Below are 18584 nucleotides of genomic sequence, written 5' to 3'. Positions count from 1 at the left end.
ACCTTCTTTATCCATTTGTCTGTCGATGGGCATTTAGGGTGCCTCCATGTCCTGGCTATTGTAAATAACACTGCAGTGAACATTGGGGTGCATGTATCTTTTCGAATAATGGTGTTCTCCAGATATATGCCCAGGGATGGGATTGCTGGATCATATGGTAGTCATAGGTTTAGTGTTTTAAGGAACCACCATACTGTTCTCCATAATGGTTGTACCGATTTACATTTCCACCAACAGTGTAGGAGGGTTCCCTTTTCTCCACACCCTCTCCAGCATTTATTGTTTGTATATATTTTGATCATGGCCATTCTGACTGGTGTGAGGTGATACCTCATTGTAGTTTTGAGTGCTTTTTGACCATCTGTATGTCTTCTTTGGATAAATGTCTATTTAGATATTCTGCCAATTTTTCCATTGGGTTGTTTATTTTTTTGATATTGAGCTGCATGAGCTGTTTGTATATTTTGGAGATGAATCCCTTGTTGGTTGCTTTGTTTGCAAATATTTTCTCCCATTCTGTCATTTGTCTTTTTGTTTTGTTTATGGTTTCCTTTGCTGTGCAAAAGCTTTGAAGTTTCACTAGGTCCCATTTGTTTATTTTTGTTTGTATTTTTATTACTCTAGGAGGTGGATCCAAAAAGATCTTGCTGCTATTTATGTGAAAGAGTGTTCTGCCTGTTTTCCTCTAAGAGTTTTATAGTATCTGGTCTTACATTTAGGTCTTTAATCCACTTTGAGTTTACTGCTGTGTATGGTATTAGGGAGTGTTCTAATTTCATTTGTTTACATGTAGCTGTCCAGTTTTCCCAGCACCACTTATTGAAGAGTCTGTCTTTTCTCCATTGTATATTCTTGCCTCCTTTGTCATAGATTAGGTGACCACAGGTGCGTGGGTTTATCTCTGGACTTTCTATCCTGTTCCATTGATCTATATTTGTTTTTGTGCCAGTACCATACTGTTTTGATGACTGTAGCTTTGTAGTATAATCTGAAGTCAGGCAGCCTGATTCCTCCAGCTCTGTTTTTCTTTCTCAAGATTGCTTTGGCTATTCGTGGTCTTTTGTGTTTCCATACAAGTTGTGAAGTTTTTTGTTCTAATTCTGTGAAAAATGCCATTGGTAATTTGATAGGGATTACATTTAACCTGTAGATTGTTTTGGGCAGTATATCCATTTTGACAATATTGATTCTTCCAATCCAAGAACATGGTATATCTCTCCATCAGTTTGTGTCATCTCCAGTTTCTTTCATCAGCATCTTATGGTTTTCTGAGTACAGGTCTTTTGCTTCCTTAGGTAGGTTTATTCCTAGGTATTTTATTCTTTTTGATGTGTTGGTAAATGGAATTGTTTCTGTTTACTGCTTTTAAATAACATAAAATTCCAAAAATATATCCTTTGATTTATCTGGTCAGTTGTGTTTAAGGCTGTTTTTCAGTAAAAGTTATGCTGGACTTCAGGTTATTATGGCTACATAATTTGTAGGGCTCAATGCCAAATGAAAATAGAGATCCCTTTGTTCAGAAATTATTAAGAATTTCAAGATGGCAAAAATACCAAAGTAATCCAAACTTGGGGCCCTGCTAAATACAGGTTCCTGTGTGAAGCCACTTTGCTAGACTTTTATATTGCTAGAGAAAAGGTAATATGAGAGGGTTTATAACGTAGTTTCATAGCAGAATTCAGTTTTCAGTAGAGTCATACTGAGTATGCATATGCATTATATTCCTGGTGAAAATGGCATAAACTTCACAAAGCACTTTGCATTGTGGGACATTTTGTTTGTGAACCTCCTGAGGCCATTTTTGTCTTCAATAATTAACAAAGCCTTTTTAACCCAGGATATTTATACCATATTTCAAGGACAAATTTGTTCAAATCGAACAATGTATGAAGAAAAATGTCTGCATTTTTGTGGATGATTAGAACATACCCTATAACCTGCAATCTATTTAAAGTTAACCCTTACCAGTAACAAGCCATCATCCTGTAGAACTGAGTGCTAACTCATGTTAGGACAAAGTAATTCTAGATCAGGTTTCCAAGGACTAAGGAATTTAAGTCAGTTAAGTTTCTTAGATATTGAAGGAAAGAACACAACTAGTCCTGAGTACGTTTTAGGTGATATTTTGCTATAACTAAATTTTATACAGGGAAATCCCATACATTTTCAGCTAATTCTGTCATTTTAGTGATGCTAGATTTTGCAAGGATAATCTTTCTATTCCTTCACCTGTGACTCTGCCTTCTAGAAATAAAAATGGCAACTACAACCAATATCCATTTGGACTTTACAGTTCACCAACATGCACCTGAGGTTTGTAATATCGTTATAACATAGTCGTAATTATTAACACCATTTTGCCAATGAGAACCTGAAGGCTCAGAGAAGTGAGGTTATTTTGCTGAAGTTACTTAGTAAAAGCTGAAAGGCTGAAGGTATGAGGTTGACATGCACGTCCATGTGGAGGAGTTCCAAAAGAGCATTTTAGGTCCTTCCAACGCTCTCATCTTCAACAGACCAGCCGCAGCCCCTGGAGCCTAGCAGTGCATCTGTGTGGCTAATGTAGTGTGGTCCCCTTGATGGCAGCTCACCAGTGACCTTTGCTTTTTGACTCCTAGGACAGGATAGTCACCATCCCACATTAATCCATGCTCATTTTTTGCAAACCTCCAGTGAAGCCAGGAGCTTACAGAGTCATTCTAGAAAGCAGAGAATTTACTGACTTTTAAAATGGGTTTCATTGGTTTCTGCACTTATTTTCTGACATCCCAAGTGGCCATTTTTAGAGAATGGCTGATTACCTACAAATGAGGCAAAGAATGAAGCAAAGTTAATGACTACTTAGTGGGGATGGTAATGGGGAGGAAATCAAAGCTGTGAAAAGAGTCGTGATCATCAAACTCCCACTCACATAACGAGTACATTTAATTCATGATCCAGAGTTGAAATGAGGACAGTTCGCTAGGACCCACTTCCCAAGTCTGACCTCTGCTGTGCCTATGACTCACTATGCCTTGAACATAAAATACATGTACTCAACTGTGCTAAACACATACCAAGTAAACTTCTTATTCTTTAGCAAGAACTGCTCTAGTAAACTCTTAGAAGTACCCAAGGAATGAATAGTGACTGCTGCTTCTGGCACAGTGGGTGTCGTAGAATAACACCTAATCAGTATGGTGGTAGCAAAGGTGGTGGATAAATCTAGCTTGCACAAGCAGAAGCAGGAAGAGTAAGACTGGATTAGTTTGACTCCATCACTGCTGGAAAGTGCTGGAGAGAGGCACCTCTGTTTTTCAAATTGGCGTATAGGTCTCCTGGTGGTGTTTATGTAGGTCTAGGTGAGTGTGTATGTGTTGTGTTGTGTATACCTACGCTTGTTGATGCTCTAGAGAACTAGCTTGATTCAGTGTTTTGGGGTTTTTTTAGGAGTCAGATTGTGTTCTTAGACATTCAGGAACCATCTTGACTCCTAAGATCTTTGGTTTTGATATAAGTCCTAAGAGAAACTCTGGGTCCTGTGGATTTGTATCCATCTAAATTTTTACCTCCAGGACAGTCCAAGACATATTAAGTATACAAAAGATACCCAGTATGAACATGGAGTGGCCCAGCTTGGCAACGTGGGGGCACACCAGCAAGCTTGGAAACCCCTAAAATCACTTTTGTCTTAAGGCATTTCTTCCGGTTCATATTATCTAAGATGAACCCATTGGTTTAAATTCCAAAACACTTAATGCTCCCCAGTTGTTGGGATAAACCCCAGTTGCCTAGAATATATACCTTCCTACCAGATGGGTTTAATTTATACCTACTGAATGCTGATGGATTAATTGGCTTTTGAGGGGTCTGCCTGGGACATTATGAAATTTTAAAAATCTCTACCTCTTATTAGCTTTTCCTGTAAAATTGCAGGTGATAATTTGGTCAAGTAGCTCAATGGGTGAATGGTAATAAGTTGCTTTAAAGTGTGCTCTACAGAATTGCATTTTGGACAACAATCTCAAGGTTTCCAAATTCCTTTGTGTTTGGTTCTCATTTTGTTTAGTTACTATGGCATGACTCATTTCTGATTACTGTGTGATTGCACTGCAAGAAAATGCACCAACTGAAAAGAGCATTTTACCAAATCCTGGGCCTTGGTAGTCATATAGTGAAACAGATAATTAAGGGACTCTGGAAACAAAAGCCAGTGCTGGACCACTTTAGTTCTCACTCCTCAGGGTATATCACTAAAAATAGTGACCATTTTCCTGGCCATCTGACCTGCTGCTGTGTGAAGAAATCTTGAAGTCATTTCTCAGCCTTATTTTTCCCTCTTCACTTGATAGGCCACAAAAAAACCCACAAAAGCAAGGACGAGCAGGCTTTTATGATAATGTCGTCATCAGCTCCCAGCTTCAAACGCTTCTGCGGCTTTTGAGTTGTCATTTATAACTTGGAACTGAATCGACCCATAATTCCCCTGATACACTTAGAGAAATTGATAACAGACTCTGCACTTCTTTTATGGCTCGGAGGAGGCAACTCCAATCACATCACTATTGGCAGGCAATATTATTTTTTGACATGGTTGTAAAAGTATAAAGGGGCTTATGGCATTTGTTTAGATGAGGAATGGGCTCTCAAGCTGTGCTGGGGTTTACAGGACCAGATTAGCGAGAAGCAAAGGGAATATGATGTTTGCAAACAGGATATGATTTTATATATAAGTTTGGGTTTCATGCTCTGTTCCCTGGGGAAAGCCGTGCAGACAGCAGAGAATTCCACTTTTATCCTACAACAGACAAGCTCCTAGTGCCAAAAGGCAGAAAAATAAACGTGGTCAATGGGCAGTGTCAGACCCTTGATTGGAGGAGGAGCTGTGGAAGAGGCAGAACAATTCCCTGGGAGGAATGAGGAATTGCAGAGCATGGGCAGAATCTGGGCCTGCCTAACTGGTCAAAGATGTGCCAAAAATGAGGCTCTGGGAGGTTTAATCAAGGCACCTTCTCCAGCAGCAGCTCAGTCAGTCCGTGAACATGACACTGGCTTTTTATTACAAACTTTTACTCTGTCCATATTCTCTTTGATTACGCCTAGATCTGGCACCCTGTGAGGCTTATGGATGTCATTTTTTTGTGATTTTTTGGGAGGGGGAAATAGGGAGAAGGATTAGGTGATTGTGTGGAGGTAATTTGAGGCTCATTTCAATTGCTCAGAGGTTTTCAGGAGACATTTTAGTTATATACTAATTATACTCCCTATAGAGGAGGCAGGTTTGGATGAAATGTGTCAAATTTTCTTGAATTTTGTCAAATTAAAAATGTAAGCTCTCCCCTCTGATATATGAAATGTACATATATATAAATATGATATATATATATATACACACACACACATATTTTCAGAAGCAAATTCTATTCTTTCACTACACTTATAACTTCATATTATTTTCCCATTTATTATATAGCACATTGGTCCTCCACATTCATTCCCCCAATGACAATTGAAAAAAAGTTCCAGTGGCAAGCCTTTCAAAGACAGCTTTCTGTATTATATTATCATATATTATATTATCAAGGAATGATAATGTATTATAATATCAAGGAATGATTTATTTTATGACCAAATCTATGGACATATGGTTAAATTCAACATAACAGAAAGGTTTGGTTAATACATTTTTCTGCTGTTTGCAGTGGTCTTCTTTGAAACAAAAAAATCAGTATTTTAGGAGGCATAACATGTGCCATCATAAGAGGGGTGAAGGGCAGGAAAAAATAAGATAAGGCTCGTTGCCAGTGATTAGACAAGGAGCAGGAAGGCAAAGACTAATGAGACAAGACTACTTTTCCCATTGCTCCTAGCCTTTTCAGTGGGCTAATCTGGATAAACGTTATGCTGTGGGAGCACAGAGGAGGGAGCTTCCAGAACAGAAAAGAAAGAAGAGGGGTGTGGAGGTTAACTCCAGCAGTTGTAAGCTGAATATTCCAGAACAATTAGGAATGAACTTGGGGGTGTGTGTGTGTGTTTGTGTGTGTGTGTTCGGGGTGGGTTACAACTGTGGAGTAGCGGGGAGGCGTCCAGGCATTAACTGTTTAGGCTCTCATAACACACCGTATTTTTGACAAACGGACTAAGCAGTTGTCGATTAGTAGAAAATTTTTTTCCTCAGATAAAAACAGAACCAAAACCTAATGCTTATGCCAAAATTTGGACATTCCTGAAATTTTGATAATGATTCAGGAACCCCTTCCTCTTATCTTAAGTATATGCATCATGTGTTATTCCCACCCAGTTATCCCAAGCGAGCACAATGCCTTTTGTTACATCTGCAGAAAGAGGAGGGAATGGCATCTGTTTCTCACATGCAGTAATCAGGATAATGTTGATTTCTCTCATATTAATGGTCAGCTCAAACCTGGCTTGCAATCAGTGTTTCATTTCCTCCACTGCTGCTATCAAAGATGCATCACAATCCTCTTCCCTCCAGCACAATAAGAGGATCCACCCTAATTTGGAATCTCTCCTTTCCTCATCTCCCTTTCTAATTGTATTTGGATTTTCATTAGTTTTAAACTTGATGCAAATGATACTAGCAGGAACACCCCAGGGCACCTGGAAAAAGTAAAACAGATAAGTGGCCTTAATGAAATTGTTTTGAGAATTTTGTTTCATGCTGTGGATTCCACAAAAAGATCATGTTGCCCCAGACTTGGAAAATATAGTACAAAATATTATGCAAGCCAGGAAATTCTTTTTAAATAACAAAGGAAGTTTCCAGTATTGCATAAATTATGCTAATTGTGTATACTCAATGGTAGTTGCAGGGAAATAGACAACATTCCCCACAGAGATAGACATACATACATTACTCTGTGTTTACTGCGAACTGTAAAATTTTATAGAATCTTTAAATGCATGATGTCCATTGCAGGGAAGAGGAAAATTAGAAATGAAAACCTTAACTTCCTCCTTAATTCACTTAACTGTAGCATGCCATCAGTGATTAAATTCTTTCGATTGCTTTGACATTATGGCTAAACACAACAGGATGCATTTTGGGGTTTTTTTATGGGTTTTTCTTAATTTTTCTTTTTTTTTTTTAAATTTAATTTAATTTTTTTTTTTTTTTTGGCTGCGTTGGGTCTTCGTTGCTGCGCGCGGGCTTTCTCTAGTTGCGAAGAGTGGGGGCTACTCTTCGTTGCGGTGCGTGGGCTTCTCATTGCGGTGGCTTCTCTTGTTGCGGAGCACGGGTTCTAGGCACGCGGGCCTCAGTAGTTGTGGCACGCGGGCTCAGTAATCGTGGCATGTGGGCCCTAGAGCGCAGGCTCAGTAGTTGTGGTGCACGGGCTTGATTGCTCCGCGGCATGTGGGATCTTCCCGCAGTAGGGATCGAACCCGTGTCCCCTGCATTGGCAGGTGGATTCTTATCCACTGTACCACCAGGGAAGTCCCGACAACAGCATGCATTTTGAAATTTCATTTTCATTTTCTTATTTAAAGTAAAAATGAATATAAAAAACTATTCTTCTGTTGTCAAAATGAGATAGCTTAGAAATGCTATCATCAAAGCTTTACACATGTGTTTTTTACACTCGGGGCTACAACACCTGTAAAAAAGACATACGCAACTATGTCAACCAAAGTAGTGTCAGTAGTAGGGAAGAAGAAAACATATTCATTTCTGGAATTCCTTTTTCTGTCATTTTACTCTGTTCATTTTCTTTACTGACCTATGGTTCTTGATTATAAACATTCAGACAAGAAAAATTGCACCTTAGAGTTTGCAGTTGCTGAAGGTAAATGGATTTGATGAACTTCAGGCTTCTACTTAACTCAGGAAATCTATGATTCTATGAAACAAAAATTCAGAAATTAAAACATACTAGAATAAATTTGAATATACATCACTGATTGTCACTTCTGATTATCAAGAAAACATAAAACCTTAGTTCCAACAAAAATTTAGAGTTGACAAAGGAAATGAGACTACCTAGGAAAAAGGAATCTTTGGGACAGCTTCTGTGCTGTGCAGCCTGAAATGCAGATAAATCCAGGCTCACCTCAGACTTTCATTTTGATGTGAAAAAACTACACTTATTTTCCCCTTGTCACATTTCTACCGTGGATAGTTTCGGGTCCAGATATTCATCCTGTAACTAATATCTAATACCTAGTATTGATATATCATTACTGGATTTGTCTTTGCCAAGTATTTTGGCAGAAAGTTTAATAAAGTATAACTATTATGATTCTCAAACAATACACATAGTTTTTCTTACAGAATCCAAAACTAAAATAAATTAGTTTACTGAATGCTTGAGCCATAGTAGGCAGTTCACAGCAGAGTTCCTAGGACTTAATCATTCCAAACCCCCAAGCAGAATCCATAGCTCCCAACTCCTAGGCCAGCAGCATCATTATCACTGGGTCGTGTTTTATTTTTAAATATAAAATAATAAGTAAAATAAAGGACTTGAAATACAGAGTGATGACACACCTTAGCAATGAAGCATATACATTAATTCATTGTTTTTATTGAGGCTAATAAGACTATTGAAGGGCTAATACATTTGAGAATGATACGCATCCCAAACCATTTGGTTTATTTATGCTTTTATCATATTCTAAATAATATGATTTATATGGTCTCTAATATGTACTGTGGATACATTGTTATCCTTTATAACAATCTTTAAAGACTTCTCAAAGTGATTCTATACCATTCCGAAGTGTAATCATTCAGTCCCAGGAGACTTAGTACTAACTGTGTAACTGAGGCTTTGTAGTCTACAGAAAAGGAAACTGAGGCTCAGAGAGGAGAGTAACTTGTTCAAGTCTCATAGTTAGTAGGTGGTGAAGTATAATAGAAGTCTCCTGATTCCCAAGCTCTTAACCACAGTTCTGTGCACACACAACTCACCATAATTTCAACCTCACATGATTGTCAGCACTCCTTTCCCAAATGAGAATAACCCTAACCATAAGAAAAGCAAAATTGTTCCTTTTGCCAAGAACATTCTCTTTTTAATTGAAATTCCTATAAAGTATTAAATCCATGAACTCAGACATCATTAATTTGAGGTAAAAAATTATGTAGCTGTATACAGCATTTCAACTCTAACTGGACCACTGAAGAATCTCTGGCCTTGGAGGAAACCACTGTGGAGTGGGTTAGAGAGAATCTCATTTCACACACCGACTGAGTCAGAGTTAATTTTATTAAGTTGCTTTTGGTAGGAATGGGGCTCTAACATGCATTGTTTAGTGAATAAAAAGATCAGCTTATTATGAAATACCCTTTACACAGTATGTGCATCAGATTAAATAAAGAAGCAGTAGGAAAATACTAACATGATATTACTTGGCTGTAGCTCTAACTCAGTCTTGGTAGGACTGATCAGCAGGTCACTGAAATTGTGAATAGCAACAATGGGAACTCTCACGTTCCTTCACTGACCACATAACCCACAGGAATCCGTATATTATTTGTCAAATCCTTTAGTCCACCAGTATCTTAACTAAAGATCCTGAGTCTCAAGATGTAGCACTTTGCCACAACAAACATGTTACTTCAATTTTTCTTGTTATTGGCACGCAAATAGCAAAGGGGTATTTTTCTGAAGATGAAGAGTGACTAAAAATTGCACATGTAAGGTCAGTAGAGCTGCCAGAAAGCAGTCGATCATACTGGGAGGGGGTTTGTAGTAGAGCATTAACGTACATGGCCTGCCCCTTGTCTCCTCCAGCTGCTGCATTAATAGTTCACGCCTTCTTTCCATATGGAATGTTGGTCACAGTGTTCATTCATCATATCCATGGTTTTCCTTGGAATCTGAAGGTCCTCCCTGTAGTTGCTCTGTTTCTTTTTCATCTCACCATGACTAAAGAAGGTAAGGTGTGGGCATTATAACCTACAAGTGATCCCAAGGGAACGGGCTGTCATTCATGTGTTCCTCTCAGTGTTGAACAAAAGAGAGAAAGCATGTGGTTTCACCCACCCATTGTCATCATAAATCCATCCCAGCTCCATTTCAAAGGTCTCAGGGTTTCAGCAGAACATCTAACATGAAATGAATACATACATTCGAAGAGCTGGCATGTTGTATCACATGGGAGAGGGGAGAACACCCATTGTTACAGGCTGCAGAGCCAAATGAAGAAGAATCCAATAAAGAATACCATAGCTCCTCAGCCCAGAAGTAGGTCTCTCAGCATTATACTACGGAGGAGAAAAGTGATGATAACCCAGAGTTATAGTGGCCTCTCAAGAGGTGTTGCTACCTAGATGACTGCAGAACTATCCCTGAGAGGTTTTATGATTTTAGGGGATATGTCCTTCTGCCCAGCCCTGGAGTCAGAGAAACCAGCGATGCAAAGTCTCTGTTAATAATTATTTCATTCATGTGAGTCTCAGTTTCTTCATCTGTATAATAGGGATAATGAAGCCTCTCTCATTGTGTTATTGTGAAGATGAAATGTAATGATATAGGTTATCAATGACAGCTGTGTCTATAGAATGGCCACTTCCCCACTTTGACGCGTGGCCCGAATTTTTTCTCCTTTTGCAGAGAATAAATAGGCTGCTGTCTCAAGGGTGTGATTTAAAAGCTTCAGAGCTCTGAAACCCTGGGGTCTCATAGGATGCACCTACCCAGCTGATGTTCTACCATTAGAATCCTGGCACTGTAAGGAGACTAATAAGGAGGGGGAGGCCATTGTTTTTAGAAGCCCCTATGATGAAGCACATGGACAAAGAACCTTGATTTAGGAATTGGAATATTTGGATTCAAATCTCCACACTGTCAAAACTTGAAAAGTGTTTCTCTGACTGTGAAGTGTAGAATCTGATTCAACAGTACTGGATGGGGCCTGAGGTTCTGCATTTTTAACAAACACCCATGTGATGTCAATGCTGCTGACCCATGGACCACAGTTTGAGTGACAAGATCCTATATGACCGTGAATGGACAAATCATTTAATTTTTCTGTGCTTCAGTTTCTTTACTTCTTTTAAGTAGAGGTGATTAATGAAATGTGCTTTATCTTTCTCCTTAGGGACAAATGTGACATGCTTGGGGATCTGGTTGACTAAGACTTAGATAAGCAGTCTGTCTCCTTTGGGCAAATAGTTACAGGCAAGGAAGTTTCTATGAGGGGCAGGGGTGAACCATGACAGCAGAGGTCCAGGGTGCTAGAGGAAACTCCAGGTGATGCTGGATGCCATGCCAGGGAAAGGAGGCACCTGATTCTGGCAAATGAAAGCTTCAGGTCTAGGTGTGACACTGACTGAGGAAAAAAGAATGGTTCTTCACTCAGCTGTATATGTCATACAAGAGCTAAATGGAAGAGGGATTTTTATGTCACATTTTATCTTTATTTAGCCACAGGAGAACACTGTCAAGAAATATATCACTATGGAATGAATTTGTTTTCATTCATTAATTTATTCCCTTTACAAAAATTTATTAATCATCTATTATGTGTCAGACCCTGAAGATACAGGCACCCGTAGCCCTGCACTCACGGCACTTAACACTAGCTTTCACGGTATATCGTTAAGAAGAGATCTACAGAACAAACAATAAAGAATCTCTCTTATTTTTTAAACAGTTTTATTGGAGTATAATTGCTTTACAATGGTGTGTTAGTTTCTGCTTTATAACACAGTGAATCAGCTATACATATACATATATCCCCATATCTCCTCCCTCTTGTGTGTCTCCCTCCCACCCTCCCTATCCCACCCCTCTAGGTGGTCACAAAGCACCGAGCTGATCTCCCTGTGCTATGTGACTGCTTCCCACTAGCTATCTGTTTTACCTTTGGTAGTGTATATATGTCCATGCCAGTCTCTCACTTTGTCCCAGCTTACCCTTCCCCCTCCCCATGTCCTCAAGTCCATTCTCTAGTAGGTCTGCGTCTTTATTTCCGTCTTGCCCCAGGTTCTTCATGAGCATTTTTTTTTTTTTTGTAGATTCCATATATATGTGTTAGCATATGGTATTTGTTTTTCTCTTTCTGACTTACTTCACTCTGTATGACAGACTCGAGGTCCATCCACCTCACTACAAATAACTCAATTTCATTTCTTTTTATGGCTGAGTAATATTCCATTGTATATATGTGCCACATCTTTATCCATTCATCTGTCGATGGACACTTAGGTTGCTTCCATGTCCTGGCTATTGTAAATAGAGCTGCAATGAACATTGTGGTACATGACTCTTTTTGAATTTTGGTTTTCTAAAGAATCTCTTTTAAAGTTCATATCTGTGTCAGTCCACTGGGGCTGCCATAAAAAAATATCACAGACTGGGTGGCTCAAGCAACAGAAATTTATTTTATCACAGTTCTGGAAACTAGAACTCTAAGTTCAAGGTGCTGGAAGGATTGGTTTCTCCTGACGCCTCTCTCCTTGGCTTGCAGGTGGCTGCCTTCTCTCTTGTGTCCTCACAGGGCCTTTTCTCCGTGTGTACACATCCCTTGTGTCACTTCCTCTTCTTATAAGGACACCAGTCCTATTGGATTAAGAACCTACACTGGTGACCTCATTTAACATAAATTACCTTTGTAAAGGCCCTGTCTACAAATATAGTCACACTGAGCTTCAACATTTGAATTGGGGGTGGGGCAGGGGGGATACAATTCAATCCATAACAATATCCATGTCTAGGGTTGACTTTGATTGAAATCCCAGCTCTGTGCCTTATCAACTATGTAACTTTAGTCAAGTTACTTAACCTCCTAAACTCAGTTTCCTTTTTTGTAAAAGTGACTGTAATACATTTTTTAAGCTATCATGGGGAATAAATTGAGTTATGTTTGTAAAATGTTTAACACAGGGTCCAACACTTACTAGGTATCCTTACTGCCCCATATCTCTTTCTTTAGATGCTGACCAAAGATATTTCCTTTTTCCTTTCTTTGGGTAATAAATTTGATTTTACTACCTCTTGCACTGAATCTACTAATAAATTCGGTTTTTCTCTCTCGAATCTTTCCTACTCCCACCCCCACAATCAGTATTCCCAGAAAGAAAATATCTACTGGAATCTTCAGTTCTAGCTGTAAGAGTGGAGGCTTGATGATAGAAAAATATTGAACTTTTCAAATATCTCTTAAGTGGATAAAAGGTAGTTATTCTATTCCCAAAACGGACAAATAAGAAATTTGGCTTGCAGATTCCATTATATGTAATGTAGAATTTAAAACTGACTAAGCTGTGTAGATATATTAAAGCTAAAATGTCTTAGAAATCAAACCACACTAAAACAATTTCAGTGATTTTAAAATATTTGATAATTTCTAAGTTACAAAGATGTTGTGTGCAGAAATGTCTGGTCCACAATAGATGATTCATTTAAAAATTATACTTTACCTGATGCAATGCAAAAGTTGAAAATATATTGAATTTCTTTTACAGTTAAACTTTTATACAACATACCTAAAATGGTACAGAATAAGTACGATGATGAAAAACCTCAGTTTCTTTGTTGAGTCTGGTGTCTGTCAGGAGGTTTCTAGGGGCATCTGATCATTATTTAAAGTTTAAACTCAATTATTCAGAAATGCCCTGTGGCCCTAGAAGCAGCATAGCATAGCAGCAAGAGCTTACTAAACCACTTAGTAGTAGCCAAGGAGTTTTGATTCCCAACTTTCAAGGGGAAATATTCAAGGAATCCAAGGAGCAGTCGTGTACCACATTAACCACGCACAGTGCATATGAAACTTGTTCTGTTAATGGGCACAATAGTATTACATTTAACTCTGGGAATATTTCCGAAAGGAATCAACAAGCTGCATTTAGATTATATAAAGGAGACTGTGCCTAAATTCCTTTTCTTCTAAGTCATTCTCTTTCCCTTTTAAATACTTTCAGTACAGGTAGCTTAATTGCTATCACGTGCAGCTTTTCAGAGCCTGAGCTTTGTTTCGGGTGCCAATGATTGAGCTATGCTGGATGTGCTTGGAAAAGGCCCACATTCATTCAGGAAACTCTAGTTGAACTAGATCCATATGTAGCTAAAAGAAAATGTAGCTTCGTGATTGGAGGTGGTTTCTGACTTCCAGCATTATCACATATGATTTTTGTTTTTGGTGTACTGCAGAATAGAAAGTAATTTTGGAACAAACCTCTGGAATTTTTTTTTTCTTAGTTATTAGCATTTACTTAGAGCTTACTGTACTGTACTTTCACCATTGTGTCGTACTGTGGTAAGCACTTTACATGCACTGACTAATTTAATGCTAATAAAGGTGGAAAGCGGTATTATCTCCATTTTTCTTAAGGCTTGGAATGGTTAATGAACTTGTCCAAGTTTGAACAGCTTTTAAGTGGAAATGGTAGTTTTCAAGGTCTCTAACTCTTAGGTCAACAAAAATAAATAAGGCGGTGTTGTACTAAACATTGATGGTGGCCTAAGCAAAGGCTACCACCCCAAAGAATGGGATAAGGTAGAGGAGACATTGTCTGAAGATTGCTTCCTTGGAAACTGTTAAAAAGCTTATTAGAGGACTGTTGCCCTCTCAGGCCCTTCTGGCTCCACAGGTTCTGTGGTTTTGTTTCTGTGGCATCTGCCTTAGTTTCTGTTAAGCCAGCATGCTGTGGGCATGGACTAATGATCGTGGTGCGGAAAAAAGAAATATTATCTCTGGCCTGCCAGGTTTTAATGCCACAGCTAACCGCGTCTTCTTAGCGTGGGTCCCTACAGTGCCCCCCAAGGAGGGAGCCCCGGGAAGTCAGTCCCTGGGACAGTCTGGGAACAAACTGGAAACAGACCGTCCATCCTCTCCCATCTCCACTCTCCTTGTGCTCAGCGTGAATTAGAAGGGTCGGTACCACGTCCCAGTTTCAGATGCTGTTTTCCAATTGGTCGGCCATGTGATCTGGTGCAGATTTCCTTTAAAAATGAGCAATATCATAATGACATTGAGGGCAGAAGTACACAACAGGTAAGATGGTTCAGTAAGCTATAATTATACGTGCATTGTGGGGGAGACCCTCAAGATGGCAGAGGAGTAAGACGTGGAGATCACCTTCCTCCCCATAAATACATTAAAAATACATCTACATGTGGAGCAATTCCTACGGAACACCTACTGAACGCTGGCAGAAGACTTCAGACTTCCCAAAAGATATATAGATATTTTTACTTTTTCTCTTTTAGTGAGTGTGTATGTGTATGCTTCTTTCTGTGATTGTGTCTGTATAGCTTTGCTTTTACCATCGGTCCTAGGGTTCTGTCTGTCCGTTTTTGGTTTTTTTTTTTCTGTTTTTGGTTTTTAGTATAGTTTTAGCACTTGCTATCATTGATGGATTTCTTTTTTGATTTCGTTGCTCTCTTCTTTCTTTTATTTTGTCTTTATTACTTTTTAATTTTTTTAATTTTTAATAATTTCTATTTTTATTTTACAAATTTATTTTATTTTTATTTTTTTCGTTCTTTTCTCCCCCTTTTCTTCTGAGCCGTGTGGCTGACAGCATCTTGGTGCACTGGCCACATGTCAGCCCTGAGCCTCAGAGGTGGGAGAGCCGATTTCAGGACATTGGTCCACCACAGGCCTCCCGGCTCAACCTAATATCAAACGGCAAAAGCTCTCCCAGAGATCTCCATCTCAACGCTAAGACCCAGCTCCACTGAACGACCAGCAAGCTACAGTATTGGACACCCTATGTCAAACGACTAGCAAGACAGAAACACAACCCCATCCATTAGCAGACAGGCTGCCTAAAATCATAATAAGGTCACAGACACCCCAGAACACACCACCGGATGCAGTCCTGCCCATCAGAGACAAGATCCAACCTCATCCACCAGAACACAGGCACCAGTCCCCTCCACCAGGAAGACTACACAACCCACTGAACCAACCTTAGCCACTGGGGGCAGACACCAGAAACAATGAAAACTACGAACCAGCGACCTGTGAAAAGGAGACCCCAAACACAGTAAGTTAAGCAAAATGAGAAGACAGAGAAACACACAGCAGATAAAGGAGCAAGGTAAAAACCCACCAGATCAAACAAATGAAGAGGAAATAGGCAGTCTACCTGAAAAAGAATTCATAATAATGATAGTAAAGATATCCAAAATCTTGGAAACAGAATGGAGAAAATACAAGAAACGTTTAACAAGGACCTAGAAGAACTAAAGAGCAAACAATAATGAACAGCACAATAAATGAAATTAAAAATTCTCTAGAAGGAATCAATACCAGAATAACTGAGGCAGAAGAACGGATAAGTGACCTGGAAGATAAAATGGTGGAAATAACTACTGCAGAGCAGAATAAAGGAAAAAGAATGAAAAGAATTGAGGACAGTCTCAGAGACCTTGGGACAACATTAAACACACCAATATTCAAATCATAGGGGTTCCAGAAGAAGAAGAGAAAAAGAAAGGGACTGAGAAAATATTTGAAGAGATTACAGTTGAAAACTTCCCTAATATGGGAAAGGAAATAGTCAATCAAACGAGGAAGCGCAGAGAGTCCCATACAGGAAAAATCCAAGGAGAAACATGTCAAGACACATATTAATCAAACTATCAAATGTTAAATACAAAGAAAAAATATTAAAAGCAGCGAGGGAAAAGCAACACATAACATACAAGGGAATCCCCATAAGGTTAACAGCTGATCTTTCAGCAGAAACTCTGCAAGCCAGAAGGGAGTGGCAGGACATATTTAAAGTGATGAAACAGAAAAAGCTACAACCAAGATTACCCAGCAAGGATCTCATTCAGATTTGATGGAGAAATTAAAACTTTTACAGAAAACCAAAAGCTAAGAGAATTCAGCACCACCAAACCAGCTTTACAACAAATGCTAAAGGAACTTCTCTAGGCCGAAAACACAAGAGAAGGAAAAGGCCTACAATAAAACCAAAACAATTAAGAAAATGGTAATAGGAACATACATATCTTAACTACCTTAAATGTAAATGGATTAAATGCTCCCACCAAAAGACACAGACTGGCTGAATGGATACAAAAACAAGACCCGTATATATGCTGTCTACAAGAGACCCATTTCAGACGTAGGGACACATAAAGACAGAAAGTGAGGGGATGGAAAAAGATACTCCATGCAAATGGAAATCACAAGAAAGCTGGAGTAGCAATTCTCATATCAGACAAAATAGACTTTAAAATAAAGACTATTACAAGAAACAAGGACACTACATAATGATCAAGGGATCGATCCAAGAAGAAGATACAGCAATTGTAAATATTTATGCACACAACATAGGAGCACTTCAGTACATAAGGCAAATGCTAACAGCCATAAAAGGCGAAATCGAGAGTAACACAATCATAGTAGGGGACTTTAACACACCACTTTCACCAATGGACAGATCATCCAAAATGAAAATAAATAAGGAAACACAGCTTTAAATGATACATTAAACAAGATGGACTTAATTGATATTTATAGGACATTCCATCCAAAAACAACAGAATACACTTTCTTCTCAAGTGCTCATGGAACATTCTCCAGGATAGATCATATCTTGGGGCACAAATCAAGCCTCAGTAAATTTAAGAAGATTGAAATTGTATCAAGTATCTTTTCTGACCACAACGCTATGAGATTAGATATCAATTACAGGAAAAAATCTGTAAAAAATACAAACACTTGGAGGCTAAACTGTACACTACTAAATAACCAAGAGATCACTGAAGAAATCATAGAGGAAATCAAAAAAATACCTAGAAACAAATGACAATGAACACACAATGACCCAAAACCTACGGGATGCAGCAAAAGCAGTTCTAAGAGTGAAGTGTATAGCAATACAATCGTACCTCAAGAAACAAGAAACATCTCAAATAAACAACCTAACCTTACAGTTAAAGCAATAAGAGAAAGAAGAAGCAAAAAACCCCAAAGTTAGCAGAAGGAAAGAAATCATAAAGATCAGATCAGAAATAAATGAAAAAGAAGTGAAGGAAATGATAGCAAAGATCAATCAAACTAAAACCTGGTTCTTTGAGAAGATAAACAAAATTGATAAACCATTAGACAGACTCATCAAGAAAAAAAAGGGAGAAGACTCAAATCAATAGAATTAGAAATGAAAAAGGAGAAGTAACAACTGACACTGCAGAAATACAAAAGATCATGAGAGATTACTGCAAGCAACTCTATGCCAATAAAATGGACAACCTGGAAGAAATGGACAAATTCTTAGAAATGCACAACATGCCAAGACTGAATCAGGAAGACATAGAAAATATGAACAGACAAATCACAAGCACTGAAATTGAGACTGTGATTAAAAATCTTCCAACAAACAAAAGCCCAGGACCAGATGCCTTCACAGGCGAATTCTATCAAACATTTAGAGAAGAGGTAACACTTATCCTTCTCAAACTCTTCCAAAATATAGCAGAGGGAGGAACACTCCCAAACTCATTCTACGAGGCCACCATCACCCTGAGCCCAAAACCAGACAAAGATATTATAAAGAAAGAAAACTACAGGCCACTATCACTGATGAACATAGATGCAAAAGTCCTCAAGGAAATACTAGCAAGGAGAATCCAACAGCACATTAAAAGGATCATACACCATGATCAAGTGGGGTTTCT

At 38.6% G+C, this 18584-nt stretch overlaps 1 protein-coding gene across 1 annotated transcript in view; it reads left to right on the top strand.

Annotated features, from left to right (window-relative positions):
- The window catches only part of HDAC9 (histone deacetylase 9), an 804896-nt gene that overhangs the window by 510526 nt on the left and 275786 nt on the right, over positions 1-18584 (top strand). The window lies entirely within an intron of this gene.

Source organism: Monodon monoceros, unplaced genomic scaffold (genome assembly GCF_005190385.1).
Source record: "Monodon monoceros isolate NGI ecotype Baffin Bay Population unplaced genomic scaffold, NGI_Narwhal_1 Super_Scaffold_2, whole genome shotgun sequence".
Classification (NCBI taxonomy): domain Eukaryota; kingdom Metazoa; phylum Chordata; class Mammalia; order Artiodactyla; family Monodontidae; genus Monodon; species Monodon monoceros.
The sequence above is the reverse complement of the archived record's forward strand: the minus strand, read 5'-3'. Positions and strand labels throughout refer to the sequence as shown.